Below are 25785 nucleotides of genomic sequence, written 5' to 3'. Positions count from 1 at the left end.
GCGCTATTTTGGTTTTTGGACGTCACTTTTGCAAAGACCCTGAATTGCCAATAAAGTGCAATCTGCAGACATGTCACCCCATTTTGGACATTACCCCACTGATGGGATTTATCAAGTGGCGTAGCGAGCATTATTAACCCCTGAGTGTTGCATTTATTTAGTTTCCAGAAATGAAATCGCAACTGATAATGAGAAGTTAAAAATGAAAGTTTTTCAGAGATTCGCCATTTTAGTGCCCGATATGTTGTGCCCAACTTATGTCATCAGAGACACTCCAAAAACTGGTAAGTGGGTATCCCGGGCACAACAGCTTTTAGAGCGTTCATCTCTGATACAAGTCGGGCACAATATATTACGCACTGAAATGACGTACTCCTGGAAAAATGGTCATTTTCACTTCACACAATCAGCTTCATATTCATTTATGGATAATAAGTTATAGCAACACTTGGGGGTTAAAAATGCTCTCTGTACCCCTGGATGAATCCTTCAGGGGTGTAGTTTCCAAAATAAGGTCTCATATCAGGGGATTCCACATTACTGGCGTTTCAGCTCTGCAAAAGTGTCATGGCATCCAAAAACCAAACCGTCTGTGCTCCAAAACCCCAATAACCCTTCTTCCCTTCTGTGTCCGGCTGTGCCCTAATATCAGTTTATTCCCACATATGACATTACGTCCGTTATCCCGGGTACACCAGTATCATACATGTGTCATACATATGGCATAAACTGCAGTTTGGGCACACAGCAGGGCGCAGAAGGGAAGGAGCGCGATGCGGCTTTTGGAGTACAGATTCAGATGTTTGGTATCTGAACGCCATGTCATGTTTGTAGAGCCTGTAAGGTACCAGAAAAGTGGATTCCCCAAAGGAGTGACCCCATTTTGAAAACTGCACCCCTCAAAGTATTTATCAGGGTGTGTAGTGAGTATTAGTATCCCGGACGTGACTGCACAGCGGATGGCGAAGAGGGAATATATAAGCAGTGCGGAGAACATTGCAGACACCAAATTCCCTACTATGTCCCAGTAGCTCCTATGATTGGGGGAGTCACTCTGGGGGTAACTTTGGGGGTCATTTCTGGTGTCTGTTCCCTCATAAGCTGTAAATCTGGGGTGTCCCCTGATATTCGCTCGCACCGCTTATATATTCCCTTCCTGATGCAGCCAGTCGTGTTCTAATAATTTGGCGATTTTGCGGGTTTTTGTCTTCACATTGGTAGAGGCTATATTTTCTTTATTTTTCTGGTGACGTGGCCATATAAGGGCTTGTTGTTTGCGGGATGACATGCATTTTGTAATGACACCATTTTTGGGTGCCTACAATCTATTGAATATATTTTATTAACTCTTTTTTTGCTGGATTTAAAAAAATAAAATCAATTCTGGCATTGAATTTTCCCTTTTAAATTTTGCGCCATGCAGTGTACAGTATAAGTAACATGTGACCTTTATTCTGCGGGTCGGTACGGTTACGGCGATACCTCATTTATAGTATTTTTTTATGCGATACTAAGTCTGCAGAGGAAAAACACATTTGGGGACATAAATCAGTGATTTTTGCATCGCCATCTTCTGAGAGGCATAACATTTTTATTTTTCACAGTATAGTTGACAGTGTTGGTTGGGGGTTTATTTTTTGCGGGACAACCTGCGCTTTTTATTGGTACTATTGTGGGGTGCATATGACTTTTTGATCACTTTTTATAGCATATTTTCTAAGGTGAGATGGCAAAAAATCCCTACTTCCGGCGGGTTTTTCAGTTTTTTCCGGGGTTTTTTTTCCGACGTTTACCGTATACATTAAATATTTTTTCAGTTTTATTGTACAGATTGTTACGGACGCGGCGATACCAAATATGCATTGTTTTTATTAATTTTTAGGTTTTTTTTACATAACTCATTTTCTATAGAAAAAAGGGGATTTTGGGGGCTTTATAACTTTATTCATTTTTTTCAAAAGCTTTATTTATTTATTTTTCACTTTTTTTCACTTTTTATTTAACCTTTTTATGTGTCCCTTTTAGGACACTTGATTCAGCAATGATTTCATTGCTGAATCAGTATTACAGGCTGGAGACACAGGATGCACGTGTCTCCAGTCTGTAACAGGAAGCCAAGCGATGTAGACGCATCGCTTGGCTTCCTGAGTATGGGGCAGGATCAACCAGGTAACGGGGGGCTCAGGCAGTCTGGGGTCACTGGCCAGACCCCAGACTGCATGTTTTTCATATTGGCACCCCCCCCCCCCCATCTCGCCGCGGGGGTGCCAATCTGACCGGCACCATCACGGAACCGCTTTAGTTCCGTGATCATGTTGGATCACGGAACTGAAGGGGTTAACCCCCCCCAATCGGAGCCCTCTCCGATGAGGGGTTATGGAGCAAGGTCTTAGCTGTAAGATACAGCTAAGATCCGCTCCATTTACGTCGGCACTGACAGGGAATCCTTCCTTGACTGCCCGACGTAGTTTTCCTATAGGGCAGTCAGGAAGGACCTGTCACTGCCGACGTAGATTCCCTATGGGCCGGTCGTTAAGGGGTTAAGAATGACTGGAATGATCCTCCATATTTCTCTGTATTTTCAATAAGCGTCCAATATTCCCCACATTAGACCATGAGCATCCAAAATTATTCAAATAATCTATTGGCACCTGAGTTTTTCAATATTCATCCATTTTTTTTCCAATGTCCATATATCCATAATTACCTAAGTGTCTCCATATTTATCCACAGTCACCCAAGTGTTTGTACGGCATATATATATATATATATATATATATATATGTAACCATAGATTAAGTATCTTCATATGGATAAATCAAAGTTTCTAAAATTCTGTTTTGTCGTCCTATAGTCCCCCAGGCTTATCCATGTGCATCCAATCCAGCTACTATATCTCACACAGTGTACACCATCTCTTTTTCCTAAAAACTGGGGTCCCATCACTGTCCCTTTCCAGGTGACATAAATCCGGATTTCACAATAAAGTGATGATATCTTACCTCTGGTGTCTCGCTATTAGCGGTTTTCTTCGTAATCCTCAGGTGTCGATCAGGTCTCTGTAAAAAAAACTCTCGCTTTCTGTCGCTTTCTGTCGCTTTCTGGGAGCAATAGGGAGCCGGTCTAATCTCTGAAAGTGCAATCGCTGACTGGCACCAACTGCCGTTTCTTTCCCAGGTTTGTAGCCACATGCTGGGATTCTATTGGCTGATGTTTGCGGCACATGCCAGGATAAGTCATGCGGCACAGGCCTGTGCCAGTTATACTGCAGTAAAATATATTACATGTATTCTGTATCATGAGATCCTGCCAATTAATAGAAATTTTGAAAAACTCAGCATTGAAAGTCACATATAAAAAACAGATCAAAAACATTAACATTAAAGTCATGTCAGGAGAGAAATGTAAAGAGCCTAAAGTATAAATATGTTACACATGGCCGATAGTGCGTGCATCTGTATTCTTATTATACAATAAGGCCTCGTATACACAACCAGGCGCACAGTCAATGTGCTAGCCATGTTTTTCATGACCCATTCATTACTATGGCCCCCTATGGCCGAGTATTTTCACAGCTTGGTGTTTGGGGTCATGAGCAAAACTAAGGATAGGTCCTATTCCTGTCTGTTTTGTGGATCATGCTCACTGGTAATGTGGTGCACGGGTGTTACACGGATGACATCTATGTTCTGTCGGTGCAGATCAATCATGGCCTGGCAACATGCTCACAAACCTTGTACCTCCTTTGCCTGTTGCTTGTGTATTAGACCTCAGCTTGCCCTGGACGTCACCTTGGTCTGCTTATTTGGTGACATGAATGACTTTATATTGCTGGCTCAGACTCTTGGCTCTGAATCAATGGATCTCTGGTATGGTCCTGACAGCTATTCAGATTTCTTAGGCTTGGAGGACTTTGATTATCCATCTACCCATCAATCCTGGACTCCTACTGTATTTCCATCTCTACATAGGCTGTACATTAGGTGACTATATTTATGGCCTTTTGATCCAGGCATTATTTTCCAACAGCCATATTTGGAGTCAGGATAGAATATGCTTCCACTACATCTTACTAAGGGTTTTTTCAACTAGTCTTTTATTTATTGCTGGATCACCATTTCTTGAACAAAAAAAAGCAAGTCTGAACAAAGCCTTAATCCCTTGTTTCTCACATAAAAGTGCTTTTATATGGCAGAAAGTATAAGAAGTGGACATGGACCTGAAAGACAGAAACCCAATCTGCTTAAAAAGCAGTTACATGTGGAAACCCATAGACCCTACTTAAACCATTGAAGAGACAAGTCCTCCTTGTAGGACTTCTCTCTGACAATTCTAAGAGACGTCTGGGGTGGAAAGCTAGTGTGAACCAGTCTACAGTTTTGGCACGGCTACAAATTTAAGGAAATGAGGCATAAGGGAGCCTTCACATGGAGAAACGCCAGGCTCAATGTGTGCTTATATTTTCTGGCGTAGAAATGCGAGGGTAGCGTTTACGTCACGTTTACGCAGCTTTTTTTTTTTTTACTATGAGCGTATTATGCGCGTAATACATTGAAAGCATAGGGAAAAAAGCCTCCCATTGATTTCAATTGGGAGAACACGTATGCCGACTCCCATTCAAGTCAATGGGAGCTGCTTTTTATGAGCTCATTCTGAACGTGTTTTTACGATCAGAATGAGCGCAGTGTTACATCGTGTGAAGGCTCCCTATGGGTGCATTCACACTACGGATATGCTGACTGATTCTGAACGTTAAAACACATTCAGAATCAGCGCGTATAAAGCAGGTTCCATTCATTTCAATGGGAGCCGGCATACGAGCGCTCCCCATTGAAATGAATGGGCTGCTTTTTACTCTACAAGCGCTCCATTGAAGAGAATGGGAAGCGCTCGCGTGTACGGCTTACCGTGTGAAGGGGCCCGGCGCTCGGCTCAGTCCAAGCCGTACATGCGAGCGCTTCCCATTCACTTCAATGGGAGCGCTCGTAGAGTAAAAAGCAGCCCATTCATTTCAATGGGGAGCGCTCGTATGCCGGCTCCCATTGAAATTAATGGGATGTGCTTTATACGCGCTGATTCTGAACCTGTTTTAATGTTCAGAATCAGTCACCATATCCGTAGTGTGAATGCACCTTGTGTAAAAATACACCTGTAAAAATACGCCTGTAAAAATACGCCTGTAAAAATACGCCTGTAAAATGTCATTGAAGTCAATGGGAGTCTTATTTTTACACGTGTATTTTTACATGTGTATTTTGCAAAAAAAATTTGCAAAAATACATGCGTGTTTAGTGAAGGCTCCCTAACATGAAGAAAGAGTCTAAAAAGTCTATGCCCAAATAAAAATGACTTTGTACATGGTATACTGTATATCCCAAAGCAATACCAATATAGTACTACAGCTTGGCCCATTAGAATAACTCTAGGAATGTAACAAGCTTTTATTGGGAATATGTGGAGGAATATAGAAGGTTGCATCGTGTAATGTTATACACACTATTCTTAACAGTGCCCATCTGTCTGCCATGTCTGCGTTTCAGAGCTTCTAATAGGAATATACTAAAAAACATGAAGAAAAAGAATGAACTATGTTATAAATTGCTATAATTATTATGACAAGTGTAATGAATTTTTTTTCTTGCACTTTGGAGACGTAAAATGATAAGACTGTTCATATAGTTTATACTGGAATATATTCCAGTCATGAGGCAGCATAAAAGGGTCTTTATCCCCGTCCTTAACTTTTCCCAGGACCGGCCCACCTACGTAACAATGAGACAGGTAATTAGCATAATGAATGGTATAAGAACTCCTTCTCTCCAGCCTCTCTGAGAGGTTGGGGTGCTCATCTGCAAACTTCTTGGGTTCAAGGACTATGGGACAAATTAGATGGGCTCCATTCCTCAAATTTTCAGGAGATAAAAGCTGTCAGGTTGGCACATCTGCATTTCAAACCATCAATTCAGGACAAATTAGTCCTAATTCAGACAGACAACCTATTTTAGACATCCTATTATTAGACCAAGCAGGGTGGGACACAAAGCAGGTTACTGATGACAGAATGCAAGAAGATTCTCCAACTCTGAATATCATTGAATAGCCAAGTTAATCCACTAAATAACCAAGTGCTCTGCAATTTCATAAACTTTGATTTTCTATACTATGTACTGGATGCAATGAGGAGCGATTAAAGAATCTCTGTATTGCACATCCATTTTGGCAGCTTCCATAAAAAGGTGAGAATTTGTACAAAGGCGAAGATTTTATCTCAAGAATAAACATGAAGAGAAACATGGACACAGGTGGAACTAAAAATCATGGTTTTATTCTTTCCATTAATAGAAAGACTTATGCTTTTGCTTTCTTGGTCCCCTCCTTTACAAGTTTCTTCATCTCATGTCGGATGATCTTGTTCCTCTGTAAAAAGAAAAACAAAGATTGGCATGCTGTAATAAAATCCCCCAAAAAGCCAGCATATCCATACGATTAACTATTGTGACTTGGTATCGTAGTATTTGGCTAGGAGTACACACTTCCACAGACCCTCCAAAATATATGATGTTTAGCATAGTGATTAGAGATGAGCGAACAGTAAAATATTTGATATTCGTTGTTTGTTTCGAATAGCCGCTCAATATTCGACTATTCGATCAAATATCAAACCCCATTATAGTCTATGGGGAAAAATGCTTCGTTTCAGGGGAACCCACCATTCGACTCAGGAGGGTCACCAGGTCCACTATAACACCTCAGCAAATGATGACAACACCTCTGCAATGCAACTGGGACAGCAGGGAAAGCATGTCTGGGGGCATCTAACAAGCCCAAGTCACAGTTTTACCCAACCATCACAGCCTATCAACTACACACTTTCCACACTCAAAAAAAACCTCTATCAAAGAGGGAAAATACTGGAAACCTTCTTTCTTCCCCAAATGGATGGACAGAAACCCAAATTTAAGCTAAAGAAACATTAACAAGCACCCCTTTAAATCACGTTGCCCATGACAACCACAGATGGAATAGGCAATGGGAAATCCAAAACCCCCCACCCTTAACTGTCATTGTGTCTGTGTGTGATGTGGTAAGACCTTTCAAAATTCACTTTTATGGCCCTTAACGTGAGCCTTTCCAAATTAAGTTACAGGCCCTTAAGCTGAGCTACCAGCAGAGATTGAGGCCCTTTAGGCGACTTCAGCCTCTTACCAGCAGAGTTTTTGGCCCTTGCAGTGAGTAGAGCCTCTAACCAGCAGAGTTGGGGGAAAATCAGGGTGTATTGAGCCTAGTAGGAGCACAATTGTGCAACGCTGTTGGTGGAGGAGGAGGAGGAGGAGGAGGAATTGTAGAGGGTGAGCACACAGATGAAACTTCATGTCGGGGTGCTTGACACCGGTGGACATGAAAATGATGGGTCTATCCAGTGGCTGTTCACTTTTATCAGCGTTAGCCGCTCAGCACTGTCAGCTGAAAGCCGGCTGCGCTTATCTGTATTTATGCCACCGGCTGCGCTGAAGACCCTTTCCAAAAGCACGCTGGCGGCAGGGCAGGAAAGGACCTCCAATGAGTACAGCGCAAGTTCCAGCCACAAATCCAACTTGGAGACCCAATAAGTATAGGGCGCAGAGGGATTGGAGAGGACAGGGCTGGTGTCGGCCAGGTACTCCCGCAACATGCGTTTATACTTGTCCCTCCTGGTGACACTAGGCCCCTCAGTGGTGGTAGTTTGGCCAGGGGGGGCCATTAACGTGTCCCAGACCTAGGAATAAGTCTTGCAACAGAGTGTGCCCCTGCCGGGTGTGGACCGGATGACAGTTGTTCGCCTGTTGGAGGAACTCTCCTGTGTGCCGCCAATGAGAGTTGATGGAAACATCTCCATAATATTAAGCACCAGTTGTTTGTGGCAATCACTTATTCAACTGGGCCTCCCCTCTACCGGAATAAAATTACAAACATTAATTTTATACCGGGGGTTGAGGATTGCAAAAATCCAGTAGTCCTTGCTCTCCAGGATTTTGACAATACGATTGTCAGTTGAAAAGCACTCCAACATGTATTCGGCCATGTGTGCCAGAGTGTTACTTGGCATCACTTGGCTGCCCCCACCGGAATGGTCACTCTCCATTTCCTCCCCTTCCTCCTCCATTTAGCCCCAACCGCACTGCAGCAATGGGACACAATGAACTTCCCCGCTAGCCTCCTGTGTGACAATGAGATCTGCCACTTCGTCGTCCTCCTCCTCCTCCCTCAATATATGCTGTGAAGCGGACAGGAGTGTGGCCTGACTATCCTGCTGGGATGGTTGTGCTCCTATGCCTGACTCCTCAGCCTCCAACACGTTATCCCTGATGGCGATTAAGATTCTCGCATCACACACAGGAGCAGGATTGTGACACTCACGAGTGCGTCATCCCAGCTGACCCTCATGGTTGACTCCTCAAAGACAAGCAAGATCTCGCATAAGTCTGCCATCCATGGCCACTCATGGTACAGAAACTGCGGGAGCTGACTCTGAGGAACCCTTGGGTTTTGGAGATGGTACTCCATCAAGGGTCTCTGCTGCTCACACACTCTACTCAACATGTGGTACGTCGAGTTCAAGCATGTGGGGACATCGCACATCAGCCAGTGTTCTGGCAGATGGTGGCGTTGCTGGAGGCTTCGGAGGCTAGCAGCGGCTACTATGGACTTGTGAAAGTGGGCGCACAAGCGCCGTACTTTCACCAGTAGCTCGGGTACATTTGGATACGTTTTTAAAAAACGTTGCACCACTAAATTGAACACGTGGGCAAGGCATGGAACGTGTTGGAGGTTGGCAAGCTCCAGAGCCACTACCAGGTTGCGGCCGTTATCACACACGACCATGCCTGGGCCCAGGTGCAGCGGCGAAAACCATGTTGCTGTCTCATCAAGGAGGGCATCCCTCACCTTGGAGGCAGTGTGCTGTCTGTCTCCCAAGTAGATGAGCTTCAGCATTTCCTGTTGACGTCTCCCCACGCCAGTGCTGCAGCGTTTCCAGCAGGTAGCTGGGGTCGATGTGATGGCGGAGGCAGAAGAGGAGGAGGAGGAGGGTGGTGGTTCAGAGTTCCTGCCAGGAATGTTGGGAAATGAGGTAGACCGCCCCAGATTGTGACCCAGTCCCAGCCTCAAATACATTCACCCAGTGTGTCATCAGTGAAATGTAGCGTCCCTGTCCGCATGCACTTGTCCATGCGTCGGTGGTCAAGTGGACCTTTGTGCAAATTGCGGAACTTAGGGCCCGCCTGATGTTGCGTGACACGTGCTGGTGCAAGGCGGGGACGGCACAGCCGGAGAAGTAGTGACGGCTAGGGACGGCATAGCGAGGTGCCGCACTTGCCATCAGTTCACGGAAGGTCTGAGGTTCCACAAGCCGGAACGGTAACATCTCCTGGGCCAGAAGTTTGGAGATGTGCGTGTTTAAGGCTTGTGCATGGGGGTGGGTAGCGCTGTATTTTTGCCTGTGGGTTGCTGTGAAGAGGCGCATGAAGGTACAGGAGAAGGAGCTAAGGCAGGAGAAGGAGCTGAGGCAGGAAAAGGGGAGGATGAGGGAGAAGTCTCCAAAGTGGTGGAGGCAGATTTGGAGGTTTCCTGGCTGCTGGTCTGGACTGCAGCGCCAGCACTGGCAACAGTGGGAGAGGCAATGGCGGCAACGCCGGATGACGATCGTCCTGCGTTTGCTCTCTGCCACTGAGCCCAGTGCTTGCCTTCCAAATGACGGCACATGCCAGTTGTATGGTTGCTCTTTTCAGAGCCCCTACTCAGTTTCGAGTTGCAGAGTGTGCAAACCGCAGTATATTTGGCCGCCACACATACATTAAAAAAATTCCACACCACCGAAGACCGTGGCCTCGATGTGGGAGTTTTTCTAGGCTGGCTACAAGAGGGAACATTTTGGGCCCTGCTGGCTGTGGCCTGGCTTCGGTGAAGCACCTGTCCTCTGCCTCTGGATGTGCCTCTACCTGTAGCCACCCTCTTTGGTGCTGCACTTCCCTCCACATCTACACTGCTCTCCCCGCTTGACATCCGCCCTGTCCATGTTGAGTCAGTGTCCTCATCGTCCACCACCTCCTCTTCCAATTCCTCTGACGGCTCATCCTCCTCCTACTCTTGCACACATGGCAACATCCTGCCCTGATGGCAACTGTGTCTTGTCTTCGTCGTCACTGAGGGCCGATTGTTGGTCAACAACAACAACAGGAGATAACGGATGCCCCATTGTTTGTGCATCAGGACACAGCAACTCATCTGTTAGTTCTGGTGATTCAGGATGTGGTGGGACAGAGAGAGGGATAAAGAATGGACTCGAAAACAGCTCCTGGGAGGTGGGAAAGGTGGGATTAGGTTGCTGGGAAGACTGGGCATGTTGTGAGGAAGGAGGAGGAGACTGTTGGGTAGGAGGAGGAGTTGAGGTAGAGGCTGACTGGCTGGTGGAGAATGTGCTGGAAGCGTTGTCCGCCAGCCATTGTAACACCTCTTCCTGGTGCTCGGGCCTGGTTAGGGTTGTACCCTGCACCCTACTTAATGTGGCCATCAAGCCGGAGACTATGGGGAAGCGCAATGCTTGCTGCCGCAGAGCAGTAGGCACAGTAGACACTGTTGGTTGAGCGCAACCTTGCTCCACATCTGCATTTCCACGCCCCCGTCCTTGACCCCTTGCGCTAGCCTTACGCATTTTTTGAGGTATTCTAATGCCCTTTTTATGGTCTATACACCCCAGAGAAAAGCTGTTTGTCACGTATATAGTAAGAAGTAATTGCTGTGGATTCCTGCTATGTTTTTGGGTACACCCCAGAGAAAAGCTGTTTTTCACGTATATAGCAAGAAATAACTGCTGTGGATTCCTGCTATTTTTTTGGGGGGACACCCCTAATAAAAGCTGTTTGTCACGTATATAGCAAGAAGTAACTGCTGTGGATTCCTGCTATTTTGTGTGGGAACACCCCTAACAAAAGCTGGTGTGCATGTATATAGTAAGAAGTAACTGTTCTGTATCCCTGTTTTCCACCATCCGTGGAAAGCTGGACTCCTGTCCCTACAGTGTATAGCTCTGAGAAAAGCTGTTGTTGTTCTTCGGTTTTTCCCTGCCTATCTGAAGCTAAACCCTATCTAGCCCTCAGCAGATCTCTCTCTCTCCCTATCTCTGACCGCAAATCTGGCGAATATGGCGACGGCCGTTCTTATAAATGGGAGGTCACATGTTTTCGTCAGCCAATGGGTTTTTTCAATTTTTTTCACTGCCTCCGTTGTCGTAGTTCCTGTCCCACCTCCCCTGTGCAGTTATTGGTGCAAAAAATGCGCCAGGGAAGGTGGGAGGGGAAACAAATTTTTACTGCGTATTGTGCGTGGTATTCGTTTGGGAGCGAATACTTCGAACGGCCTGATATTCCATCGAATACCTATTCAATCGAACGGTGTTCACTCATCTCTAGTTATAAGGTTAATCCTACTAAAACGGAAGCTCTCCCCATCAATATCCCTGGTGAGACCTTACAGCTACTCAAATCTAACATCGACTTCCAATGGCGTACTCACTCTCTTCATTACTTGGGGATTCAGCTTTCGCCCTCCTATTCGTCCCTCTACTCAGCTAATTACCCTTGCCTGTGATCGTACGAGCCCTGTTAGATAAATGGCGTTCTCTCCCCATCTCTCTTATCGGCCACATCACGGCGGTTAAAATTACTCTCCTCCCTAAACTCCTTTACTTTTTTGAGACCCTCCCAATCCCTGTCCCGCGTTCAGAGTTACGCTCTCTCCAGAAGTCTATAACAGTCCGTGGGGTCTCATCTTCCTCTTAGTTAGTGACAGCTATGTGGGGGAGTGGGGAGGGGTGGGTGATTTGTGGTATAACAGTCCGTGGGGTCTCATCTTCCTCTTGTTTGGTGACAGCTGGACACATATTGGGCAGCGATCTCCACAGTGGACTCTTCTTCTCCCAGTAGGATGTAGAATTTCCTCTTCTCGTCTGCAGATGTGAAGTCTGGGATGTGGGCAGAGAGTCTTTGGAAGTAGACAGCCATCACAGCTGAGTATTTGGTGCAGTGCAGCAGGAAGTGGGTCTCGTCTTCTAGGGCCCCCTGGTCACAGTGCTAGCACAGTCTGTTCTCCCGAGGCTTGTACGTCTGCCTGTGTCGCCCCGTCTCCATGTCCAGGTTGTGGGCACTCAGTCTGTACCGGCTCAGGGTCTGTCTGTGTTTGGGGTGGGGTATTCTCTCCAGGTAGGTGGCCATGGTGTAGTCCTTTTGCAATGACTGGTACACATTGAGTTTCTTGGAGTTATTTATTGCGCTTCTCCATTCCTCGATGTACTGCTCTTTGTCTCTCAATTACTCCTTTTATTTGAGCCTTGTTCAGGGCATGTTGATGGTTTTGGCTTGGCAGATGGCTGATGCTTGGTTGGGGGTATAGGATTTGATCAGGGCTCTGTGGCTCATCCAGGCTTGGTGGTGGTAAGAGCCAGGGCTGCTGCCCTGTATGTGTGTCCAGAATGATAGAGCCCTCTTCTGCATGGTGCGTCATAGGGGGAGTCTGCCTAGCTCTGCCCGGCATCCCATGTTGGAGGTGCTGCGGTGGACATGGAGGAGGTACTTGCAGAACTCCAGGTGGAAGGTCCCTGTTGGGCTGGAATGGAATCCCACTTTGACTGGTCTGGGTAGGTGGCTGGGCCCCAAACCTCACTGCCATAGAGAAGGATCGGAGCGATGACTGCGTCAAATATCTTCAGCCAGACCCTCACCGGTGGTTTGAGGTGGTACAGCCGTCTTCTAGTGGCGTAGAAGGTTCTGCAGGCTTTTCCTTTCAGAGTTTCTATTGCTGCTTTGAAGCTTCCTGATTGGCTGAGCTCCAGCCCCAGGTAGGTGTAGCTGTTGGTTTTCTCCAGTGTGGAGCCGTTCAGTGTGAATTGTGGGGTGGGGGCTTTGTTGTGGCCCTTCTTCTGAAATACCATGACTTTGGTCTTCTTCTAGTTGATGGGTAGAGCCCATGCGGTGCTGAATTTTTCCAGCACTGACAGGCTTTCTTGGAGGTCTTTCTCGGTGGGGGACAGGACTAGGAGGTCGTCGGCGTATAGCAGGAACTTCACCTTATGGTCGTTCAGGGTGAGGCCTGGGGTTGGGGAGGCCTCCAGGGCTGTAGCCAGTTCATTGATGTAGATGTTGAAGAGCGTTGGGCTCAGTCTACAGCCCTGTCTGACCCCTCGGGCCTGTTGGAAGTATGCTGTCCTTTTCCCGTTCACCTTCACACAGCACTGGTTTCCGGTGTAGAAGCTCTTGATGACGTCATACGTTCTTCCTCCTATTCCACTCTCTAGGAGTTTCAGGAGCAGACCCGGGTGCCATACTGAATCACTTTACTTCTTAAAGTCTACGAAGCAGGCGAATATCTTGCTTCTTCTGGAGTTGTGGACGTGGGTCTTGATGATGTTGTGCAGGGTGTAGATATGGTCTGTGGTGCGGTGGTTTGGCATGAACCCTGCTTGGCTCTTGCAGAGGACCTCGTGTTCTGCGAGGAAGGTGAGGATTCTGTTATTGATGATGCTGTTGAACAGTTTCCCCAGCGTGCTGCTGACGCAGATGCCTCTGTAGTTGTTGGGGTTGTATTGGTCCCCATTCTTTTAGATAGGGTTTATGAGGCCTTTGTTCCAGTCTTGGGGAAGTATCCGGTGTTGAGGACGAGGGTGAATAGTTTTGCCAGTGCCGTATGTATGTCTGGGGCTGTATTTAATCATCTCTGGTAGGGCCACTGGCCTTTTTGCCTTTCAGCAGGGACAATCTTTCCTGTATATCTTTTATAGTGATTGGTGAGTCCAGAGGGTACTGGAAGTCTTTGATGTCCTTCTCCATATCCCTCAGTTTGGTGATTATCTGTTGCTGTTCTGGGGTTAGGTCTTCTTCTGGGATGTTTTTGTAGAGACCTCTGAAGTAGTTGAGCCAGATGTTGCCGTTTTGGATGTGGAGGGAGTTTTTCTTGGGCTTTGTGTCCATACGGTGCCAGGTCTCCCAGAATGAGCTGCCCTGGAGGGAGTCCTCGAGTTGCTCCACTTTGTGGGAGAGGTACTTCTGTTCCTTCTCTCTGAGGGTGTCTTTGTATTGCTTGCATAGATTGTTGTAGGCTTCCCTTGCCTCTCTGTTGTTGGGGTCTCACCTACCAACAATAACTACAAAAACTGAGAGAAAAACCGTTCTCCTACTGGCAGTTAAATTAATGGTGTGCTGTCATGGGCTTCAGAAAAATTGAGAAAAGCGATTGTCTGATTTTAGTGTAAAGGGACCACATACAATGTATCTAACACTAGGTTCACACCTGCGTTCGGGTCTCCGTTCTGTGGTTTCTGTCTTCTGCATGCAAGAAGACGGAAACCACAGACCGGGTCCGGCCGTGAGCGGCGATGAGCGTTTTATGCTCTCCGCCGCGAAACCGGTTTTTTAAATCCGGACACAGAGTACTGCATGTCCGACTCTGTGACCGGATTAAAAAAAAACGGTTTTGCTTTTTATGCTCTCCGACGTTCACGGCCGGACAGCTTTCAAACCCATTCAAATGGATGGGTATGAAAGAGTCCTGCAGGTTTCCGTCTCCTGCCTCTGTTTTGTGCAGGAAACGGAAACCTGCAGAACGGAGACCCGGGCGCAGATGTGAACGAGCCCTTACACATGTAGATTACCTTCTTTTTTTTTGATAACTCAGCCTGTAGAATCCCTTCCAAATTTAATGCAGGAATTCTATCCCTGCACAACTTTTTAACATTAAAATCAATTTCAATAATTGGAGATTTGGTTTATCACTAATACCCTAATAAATAAACTAATAAAGTACTCACTATACCCCTTGATAAATTCCTTGAGGGGTCTAGTTTCAAAAATGGGGTCATTTGTGGAGGGGTGGCTCCACTGTTCTGGCACTTCAGGGACTCTGCAAATGCAACATGGTGCCTGCAACAGATTCCAGCAAAATCTGCCCTCCTTTATCCCAATAGTGTGCCTTCCATTCTGGACCCTACAGTGTGGCCATACATTAGATTACATCCACATGTGGGATAATTTCACACTCGGGAGAAATTGCGCAACAGGTTGTAGAATGCACTTTCTCTTTTAACCCCGTGTGAATGTGTAAATTCTAGAGCTAAATGAATAGATTAGTGACAGAAATTGAAGAGGGTAAATTTGACTTCAATTTTGTTTTAATTGCTGTGAAATGCTGAAAGGGTTGAGAAACTTCCTAAGTACTGTTTTCAATTCTTTCAGGGGTTCAGTTTTGAGAATAGGGTGAATTATGGGGGTTTCTATTAGAGAGGCCTTTCAAGAACCCTTCAGAACTGAACTGGTCCCTTGAAAAATGTGTTATGGAATTATTCTTGAAATTTTGGAAAATTACTGTTTGACTTGTTAACCTTATAATATGTGAAAAACATAAAAGGGTGAATAAAGATTTAATGCAACATAAAGCAGAGATATGGTAAATTCAATTTATGAAGTAATTTGGGTATAAACATAATCTCAGAATCACTTTGATAACTTAAAACATCTCAAAATTATTTCCACATAAAGGTCTTCTGGGCAGTTGACGTTGAGCGGATTCCTGTGTCACTGCCATTATGAGAGTTGTGGGAGGAGTCAGCCACAGCTATCCCAGGTCGCCTACTACCAGTAGCCGCAGGTTTTGTTTATGGGCAGCACCAGTAACACCGTCACCCCCTGCTCCTCTTTCATTACTGCCTGCTGCCCTGAGCACCATCACAATCTCAGGGGGTGACCACACTTCTGTGGGAGGTCACTCCAATACATCAGCAACTGTGATTGCCTTCTACTGGGCCATGGAGAGGAAGTTGGCTCAAGAACTGCAACAGAAATCCGGATTGCTGGAGTCATCAACATCATCCATGCCATCCTCACCTCCTGCCATTGGGATAACCATCTGCAGAAGCTGAGCATTGAGGAAGCTGCTAAAAGTAAGTTTTGTGTCCCCCAGTCAACACCTGATTGGGGAGCTCAAGATGTGTGACCCTTGGAGTGATTAGTTGAACTCTTTCTGGTTGTACATAGCCACCAAGTTTTTGTCCCTTATCTTGGTGCTGAACTTGTGGACACTACCCCTGGTACTTCTTGTTTCATCATACAGTGCGAACAGAGGATATTGCTCCAGTTCATCCTCTTGTGTTATTTCCCCATGCTCCAGGATTGGACACCTAGGCACCTGGGCGCCGGAGTCCCTTATGTTTTTGTTGAGGCCCTGGGATTGGACACTCACACATCTGTACCTCATGGTCCTCTTTGTATTGTCGATGTCCCTTTTCCCCATTTGTTTTGCGGCTGCAAAATTACAGGCGCAAAATTACACGGTGTATACACTCGTAACTCCCATTGAAATCAATGGGATCTTTTTGAGCGCGCAAACTCTGACACGCCGTATACGTGCCAGATTGCGCTCCACTTTACTACGTGTGAACTCAGCCTCATACTAGGAAGCGGGGAAAAGTATTGCGTTATATAAAGCATGAAGCAGAATTTCCATTATAAAATGTGTAACTGTCCCCCAATTACCATTACACTAGTCTCTTCTTATGTGACAACAGAGCACGGGTGTGACTGCTACCCCCCAATCCCCTATAGCTGCTCTATTAACATTAACTAGGAGTCAGAGAGAACTTTGTGGAAATTCCATCATGGGATTCCAGATACCCAAATGTCATTATAGATTGTAAATAAAACACATATTCACACACAGAAATAGAAGAAATAACACGGAGACGATAAAGAAAGTTAATGTGAAATTTATTCTATGTATTTTATTCTATCTATTTTTATATGTGCTGGTTACCTCCCATCACTCACGAAGAGCGTACAGCAACACTCAGGGCAGGAAAAACCCCCAGTGGAGGAAACCTGCAGGGAAACCATGGCCACTGTATTGCCCCTCCTCTGGGCATACTAAGGGAGGCGACCGCTAGAGCAAGTATCAGTGTATATGTGTATGCATGTGTGTGATGATTGTGTGTATGTGCAGTGACTGTGTATAGTGATGTAACGAGTGTATTTATGTGTGTGTGACTATGGAGGATACTTCTCTCCATGATTTCGGTCTTCATCCTGTGCTGCTGTTCTCCTTGGACGTCTGGTCGATGTCTTCCATCGTGTCTTCTTAGTTCTTCTTCTTCTTCTTCTTCTTCTTGTTGGTCTGGTTGCTGTACATATAAGTAGAAATGATAGAAGGAAAACTTTAGTAACACATTTATTATAGAATAGAAGCAGAGCAATGTTACCAAGCTTTTCTACAGCAACTTCTCATTGAAAAGGTATTTAAGGTTCTACAATATGCCATAACAATCCCATAGAAGTGGTTCCAACCCCCGACCTCCTTGGCTAGAAGAAGATGCAAAGGAGCTGTTTGTTATTTTCATTCACCCCCTTGGGGCTGCACTAATTATATTCTGGTGTCTGAGATGACCCCAGATATAATAATAGCACTTTTGGAAAAGAAGGGGGGAGGGGCAAACCTCACAAATATTTGTGGAAACAAATCTAGTGAGGTTCGCCCATTTCTACACACCAGTATTCATGGCTCTGCTTTTTAATTCTGCATATTTGTATCCATATTTACTATTAAAAAAAATAGATCCATTGAACGGATCTGCTGAATGGACAGCAGAAACGTCATGTGAATGGCTCCCTACTTGAAGTTCTCTTTCACACAATGGATACACTTACCTGAGATGATTGTGACTGATGTTCCGGGTTTCTCCTCTGTGTCTGTCTGATGATGAATGTCTTTCTCCTCTTCTTCCTTGCTCGAATCTAGAATGGGGTTACAAAGAGAGCAGGTTGGAAGGGTGGTCCATGGGCCTCTTATGGTGAATTCTGAAATATCCCTCCTGAACCAGCGTATAGCCCAGCTGTGATGGTCTTCTCTCTGTCTCTTCCATGCCCAGTGGTCGGGGTCTTGTGCCATGATCTAGAATGTAACATAATCTACAATTATTAGAATCACCACAAGCTTTAGTTCAAAGTTTACATCTTTCTGGTTTATGCTACACACCAGATCGCAGGTTTCCTTTTCTACCCAAGCTCTGAAGTCCATCTTGATGAGCATTAGGTCACGAAGGTGAAGCAGCTGGTTCCTCTTAATCGTCCTTAATGTTCGTCCAGGGGTCCAGGCGTAGATCTCCTCTCGAAATTCTTCATCTTCTTCAAACTGGTTTGCTAAAAACCTGGAAGAAATAAAAAGTAGGGCAAAGAAATTATAGAACATGTAAAAAAAAAGGTAATGAGGAGAACTGTTGTCTAGAAGAGTATGAATGGCATGTTAATAGCAGAGTGTTGTAGCTCACTATATCTACGGTTGTACAATTAATGGCTGTTATAAGCCTAGAAAGGGAATTTGACGACTGTCTTCTCTCAAACACATACTATAGGTATAGATTGGGCTAATAATAATAGAAACTTACAGAGAAGGAAAGAAATACTGGCGATATTCCTTTATACGCAGCTTGGCTCTTCTAAAGTAGGTCAGGACCATCGCCAGGAGATACTAGTGGGATAAAAGGAGAGTTAGAAGTTTGCCATAGGTTTCCTAATACATAATAGTATGCAATACAGATATATGAGCTCAGTATATTCTTGTGTATACTGATATCTAGTTACAACCTGACTGCAGCATAGATTGGGGTTATATATCATTGTATAGTATCTAATACTGATATCAGGTCATAGTTTGCAAAGCTCAGGAATATTTTCTATTCTTTCCCTCTATATCATGATACCTTGTCTGAGGTCTTAAGACATCTGTCCCTGTCTAGGTACAGCTTGATGTCCTCGTCGTCTATCAAAGTAACAAAAATAAGATATTAGTTTAATGTATTTCATCAATACCTTCTGAAATGTTCAGAATATCTTTATATCTACAGCAAAAGAACAAACTGCTTTATCATTGTGTATACTTTTACTGATACATTGTATTCTATATACTATACTATGTTTTGTCTGTAAGTATACTAAATCTACATAATACAACACATTGTAATAATACCGTGTTTCCCCGAAAATAAGACAGTGTCTTATATTAAATCCTTGTCCTAAATATAGGACCTGTCTTATTTTCGGAGGAATGTCTTATTATGGTGCGACTTCCTTAGCAGAGCTCTGGCATGACTGCTGGTTGTAGGTAGTTTAGTGGGGGGGGGAGGTGGAGGTATCCTACTTACCCTCCCCATCTTTGTAGCAGCGCTGGTGCTGTTATTTGTCCCGGCAGCGGAAATGGTGAGCGGGGCTAAGCGAGGCTTCAGGCGGTTGCGCCGGAGAGCCTCACTCGTGGGCATTGCAGCCGGCTGGATGCTGTGCACTGTGCTCCGTGTGCACAGGAAAGCCGGCTGCGCCTCTGCTGTATGCCGGCTGCTGCGTCTGCCTCTTGAGTGAGCTGGGAGAGTGAACTCCCCGCAGCATATGCACAGCGGGCATCTCCCAGCTCATCCTATAGCAGCAGGGACAATGGATACAACAGTAGAGGCAGCAGCCGGCTTTCCTGTGCACACGGAGCACAGTGCACAGCATCCAGCCAGCTGCAATGCCCACAAGTGAGGCTCTCCGGTGCAACCGCCGGAAGCCTCGCTTAGCCCCGCCCACCATTTCCGCTGCCGGGACGAATAGCAGCACCAGCGCTGCTATGAAGATGGGGAGGGTAAGTAGGATACCTCCGCCTCCCCTAAACTACCTACAACCAGCAGTCATGCCGGCGCTCTGCTAAGGCAGCCCATTCATTTCTATGGGGTGCGCACGTATGCCGGCTCCCATAGAAAGCAATGGGATCTGTTTTAAACGTTGCTGATTCGGAATGTTTACACGTTCAGAATCAGCGAGCATATACTCCGTTGAAGGGGCCCTTAGCCTGTGAAAAGGCTGGCACTAAACCCTCAGTTATTACACTGGTACCCAACGCTGTCAGGGGTGTATCTTAAGAAAAGGGCAGGCATTGGAGAAGCCGTGGCCTGGTATGCAAAGGGTCATAAACTGTGGCCCTTCCCACCCTCCTACTTGTTATATCTGACTGGGTATAACCTGCCAGATATAACAAGTAGCAGAAGCCTGATATTACCCGGGTGGGAAGGGCCACAGGTTTAAGCCCCTCCCAGCGTAATAATACCAGCCTGTGGCCATGCCACTATGCAGCAGTCTCTTTAGACCCATTATGCATACTTTTGTGTAAAAATAAGATACTTTCCGTCAGGTCGTAGGGGCTGGAAGGAGTATTTTACCCAGGAGTTTGAAGTAAGCAGTCTTTTCTTTCTGCAAGACGCTGTCCTCCATCTTCCTCTTCTTGGCTTCCTCCTCAGGGTCCGTCCGTGAACTGTGAGAGAAGAAACTATATTAAGCCTCATGTTCACGACCCATTATAGTTTATCCAGGTTCCAAAATATGGTAAAAAAGGACATATATAGGACCATAGTGGGCCACAATGTGCCTATGAATTAATATTGTACCATGTAGAGGTTTCTACTATTCATTCTTATGATATCTGAGAGATTGTATACAGAGCCATGTGTCATCAGATGCCATAGTAAGAAGATTTCTTTCTCTTAAATACACTGCATTCATCTAGGGGAATAATCTTCCATTGTATAAAGGGCCCATTCATAGGTACAAGGAGTGCATATGGCTCTGTAGTTTAGAAGTCTACAAACCCCAAGTGACAAGATAAGTGAATCTTTAAAGAATTATGCATGATTTGGTTTTTGCAGTATAGTATGTGTAAGGTGCAAACACTTAATAACAAAAGGTAACATTCACCCTGGTCTCCTCATGGGTCAATCTCGTATTAAAGTGTCTGTCCAAGATTAGATATTGATGTGTTATCCTTAGGTTAGGTCATTAATATTACTTCAGTAGCTCCAACATCTGACCGCCCCCCTTCCCACACGGATCAGATGATATATGTAAAGAGTTGGCTCCTTAGATGGCTCCTTAAACTGTGTAATGTCTTTGCTTCAAGTGAATGGGAGCTGAGCTGCCATAGAACTACAAGGCCACTACATAGTGGATGAAGCCATCTTCTACTGGCTCTGAGTGGAAATTAGATGATAGGTGGTGGTGTCATTTGACAGACTCTTAGGGTGAGTTCACACTGAGTATACGCCAGCTTATTCTGAAACACGTTCAGAATCAGCGGCGTATAAAGCAGTTCCATTCATTTCTATGGGACTCGGCATACGAGCGCACCCCATAAAAATGAATGGGCTGCTTTTTTCACTACGAGCAGTCCCATTGAAGTGAATGGAAAGTGCTCGTGTGTATGGCTAGCTCTACTCATGCCGAGCCGTACACGCGAGTGCTTCCCATTCACTTCAATGGGACTGCTCGTAGTGAAAAAAGCAGCCCATTCATTTCTATGGGGAGCGCTCGTATGCCGGCTCCCATAGAAATGAATGGAACTGCTTTATACGCCGCTGATTCTGAACGTGTTTTACATTCAGAATAAGCTGGCGTATACTCAGTGTGAACTCACCCTTACTGATCTGATATTGATGACCTATTCTAAAGACAGGCCACCATTGACTGATCTTTGTAATACAGTGATATACACTATCGCACTTACTGGGAAATACGTTCTCTCTTCCTTTTCCGCATCATCTTCTCTTCCTCCAGGGAAACGTGAAGAGAAAGAAAATTATACAGAAATATTTGGGAACGTGACTTAACAAGACCTTACATAGAAGTTTAAGCATAAACGTAGGAAAATCTAACACCACAACACCGCTCAGATGTGCTGTCCTATGTGAGAGCAGGAGAAAAGCTATGCCCTGTGATATATAGGTTTGTGTGATTTGGAACAGGTTTTCTAAGTAAGAGAGCCTGCACACGGAGTAAACGCTCAGGGTTGGTTCACACTAGCGCTTGTATTCTGTCCGCAAGGAGTCCGCATGGAGACCCCCCGGACGGAATGCAATCGCAATTGCAAGCGATGTGCTTGCGAAGCACATGGAGCCCATAGACTATAATGGGCTCCGTGTGCTTGCTGCGCACTGCCCTCACAAATTAATTGTGCGGGCAGTGCGCGGCAAGCACATGGAGCCCATTATAGTCTGTGGGCTCCGTGTGCTTAACTGCACAGCGCTTGCATTAGCGTTGGTATTCCGTCCGGGGGGTTTCCATGCGGACTCCTTGCGGACGGAATACAAGCGCTAGTGTGAACCAACCCTCACTCATTATGAACGTAAAACTCATTCAGAGTGAGCGGTGTAAAAAACAGATCCCATTGACTTGAATGGGTGCCGGCATATGCACTCTCCCCATTGAAATCAATGGGAGGCTTTTTTACCTATTGCTTTCAATGTGATATGCGCGTAATACATTGAAAGCAATAGGGAAAAAAGCCTCCCATTGATATCAATGGGGAGCCTGCGTATGCCGGCACCCATTCAAGTCAATGGGATCTAATTTTTACGCCGCTCACTCTGAACGAGTTTTACGTTCAGAATGAGCGAGGGTTTATGCCGTATGCAGGCTCCCTAAGAAGTAGAGTAAATCCAGAAAGGACTCTTAGGGGAGATAGTGAGAGTCCTGCTTACCCTGCTTGACAATTTGTCAATGGTGATTAGGAGGGCAGTGCTAGGCAGGATTTTTGGCTGAGATCCTAAACTGGTAATGTCGGGCTCTGAACCTTGTAGCACATTAGCATATTGCTGAAAATTTTTTTTCCCCAGTAATGTAGAATCAGTTCACCAGTATGGAGGTAGGAGCTTGGTGAGGGGGATGAGACCTATAAGGTGCTGTGGTAGCTTAACATTGATTATTCAGATGACAGACTCCTTTTAAAGATGTCTCATAAAAAATATAAGCTTTTATTACTGACTTACATGAAGTGTTAACCAAAAGGATCTGCTTTTTTGGAAACAATATCAGCTAATGGTTTGTCTCAGCTCAGCTCCATGTACTGGATTGGGGGTAACAGTGTGTCTAATAAAAGAGACTTTTCCTAATTCCATACAATCTCTGTAACAGTTATTATATTAACCCCTTAGTGACCAGTCTATTTTGGACCTTAATGATCAAGCCAAATTTTGGAAATTTGCCCTGTGTGACTTTATCAGTGAATAATTCTGTAACAGTTTTAGGCATCCAAGCGATTCTGATATTGTTTTTTCATGACATGTTGTACTTTACTGAGAAGGTAAAATTAGACTGATATAACTTGTGTAAATTTATTAAAAAACTCGCAAATGCTGAAAATTTTTAAAATTTTTCAATGTTTTCCACTTTCAGCTGCGATATCTCACATATGCACAATAATACAGGGCAAAAAAGTTAGTAGTTATATACTTCCAAATGTTCCTTTTGTGTTTCAAGCATATTTGAAATAATTTTAACATATTTGAGTAATTTAGACAATTTAGAAGTTTATCAAGTTTATAAGCAAATTTTGGAAATTTGGAGTTTGTGATTTTTTCCTGTACCAAGCTACCGTATTTTACGGACTATAAGGCGCACTGGACTATAAGCCGCATTGCCCATGAGCGCCTTATAGTCCGTCTCGGTTCATATATAAGGCGCACCGGACTATAAGCCGCAGTCCGGTGCGCATTATATGTTATTGAAAGCGCCGGCAGGCAGACTTTGCCAGTGGCCGCTTAACCCCCCGCGTGCCAGCCGCTTCTATTGGAAGCGCTCGGCAGGCGAGGAGGGGCTCTATCAGCAAAATCATGCTGATAGAGCCCAACCGTAAAAGTCATATTAAACTACCCCCCCCCCCCCCCCCCCCGTTTTAAAATAAAAGCCTGAAACAGAATGTGAAACTTACCGAGCGGTGCAGGGTGGGCATTCAGGCCTCCTCTTCCTCCGATGTTCCGTCCTCCTCCTCCGCCGCTCGCTAACTGATAATGGCCTGGGCGCATGCGTAGCCGTAGTAGAAGCATTATGATATTGCGCATGCGCCCCGGCCATTATCAGCGAGCGCCGGAGGAGAAGGACGGAACATCGGAGGAAGAGGAGGCCTGAATGCCCGCCCGCCCTGCACCGCTGGGTAAGTTTCACGTTCTGTTTCAGGCCGGCGTGACAGCAGGGCTGCCGGACACTTCCCATTCATTTCTATGGGAGCCGGCATGCGAGCGCTCCCCATAGAAATGAATGGACTGCTTTTTTCCATTCATCTCTATGGGGAGCGCTCGCATGCTGGCTACCATAGAAATGAATAGGAAGTGTCCGGCAGCCCTGCTGTCACGCCGGCGTGTACGGCTGTGATTACACGCCGGCGTTCTGTAGTGTGAATGCACCCTTACGGTGCCTTTTATGTATGTATGGAAGCGGCACGCAGACTTTGCCGCCGCTTCCATCCATATATAAGCCGCACCGGACTATAAGCCGCACTTACGATTTCTGAGGAAATCGTAGGTTTTTATGTGCGCCTTATAGTCCGGAAAATACGGTATGTTTGCAGACAGGAATAGGTGGCATAATGACAGAAACTCCCATTAAATGACCCAATTTGTAAAACTAGACCCCTTCAGGTATTCCTTGAGGGGTATAGTGAGCATTTTGATCAAACAAATATTGTTTTGCAAGAATTATTACAAATGATGAAAAAAATTACATTTTCATTTTCTTCAAATATGTGTCATTTTAACCCCTTAAGGACCCGGCCATTTTTTGGTTTCGCATTTTCGTTTTTCCCTCCTCACATTTCAAGAGCCATAACTTTTTCATTTTTCAGTTCACAGAGTCACATGATGGCTTATTGTTTGCGGGACAAATTGTACTTTGTAATGGCATCATTCAATATGCTGTGCAATGTACTGGGAAGCTGGAAAAAAATTCAGAATGAGGTGCAATTGGAGAAAAAATGCATTTGCGCCATTTTCTTATGGGTTTAATTTTTACAGCGTTCACTGTTTGGTACAAATGACATGTTACCTGTGTTCTACGTGTCAGTACGAACGCGGTGATACCAAATTTATATAGTATTTGAAATGTTTTGATACTTTTAAAAAAATGATAAACTTTGCAAAATAGAAAAAAAATTTTGTGTCATCATGTTCTAACACCTGTAACTTTTTCATATTTCCATGTATGGAGCTGGTTGTGGTGTCTTTTTATGCGGGACAAGATGACGTTTCTATTGATACCATTTGGGGAAAGATCTGATGGTTTGATCACTTTTTATTCAATTTTTTATAGGAGGCAAAGTGTTGAAAAAAACGCTTTTTGGCTGTTTTTATTTTTTTTGCCGCTACGCCGTTCGCAGTACGGGATAAATGTTTTAATATTCTAATAGTTCGGGCATTTTGGAGCGCAGGGATACCTAATATGTTTATGTTTAATGTTCTTTAATTACTTTTATAGCTAATCTAGGGAAAGGGGGGTGATTTGAACTTTTATATTTTTTTTATTTTACCAAACTTTTTTTTTTCTTCTGTTACATTTATGATCAGACCCCTTAGGTACCTTGAAACCTAGGGAGTCTGATCGCTCATACTATTCACTGCAATACTACAGTACTGCAGTGAATAGCAGAATCCCAGCACTTCTATCAGATGATGCCTCTGGCATCGTCTAATAGATCTAGTGCAGAGACAAGCCTGGAAGCCTTCAATAGGCTTCCGGCTGTCATAGCAACCGATCACCGCCCTCATGTGACGTTCAGGAGGGCGGCGATCGGCGAAACATGGCGGCGCCCATGCCGCCGGCGCCGTTTACACACTGCGGTCACGTTTGACCGCAGTGTGTAAAGGGTTAACAGCAGCGATCGGCTCGGGCACCGACCGCTGCTGTTATTGGCAGGTCCTGGCTG

The sequence above is a fragment of the Leptodactylus fuscus genome, chromosome 1, assembly GCF_031893055.1.
Source record: "Leptodactylus fuscus isolate aLepFus1 chromosome 1, aLepFus1.hap2, whole genome shotgun sequence".
NCBI classification, from domain to species: Eukaryota; Metazoa; Chordata; class Amphibia; order Anura; family Leptodactylidae; genus Leptodactylus; species Leptodactylus fuscus.
Note: the sequence above shows the minus strand (reverse complement) of the source record.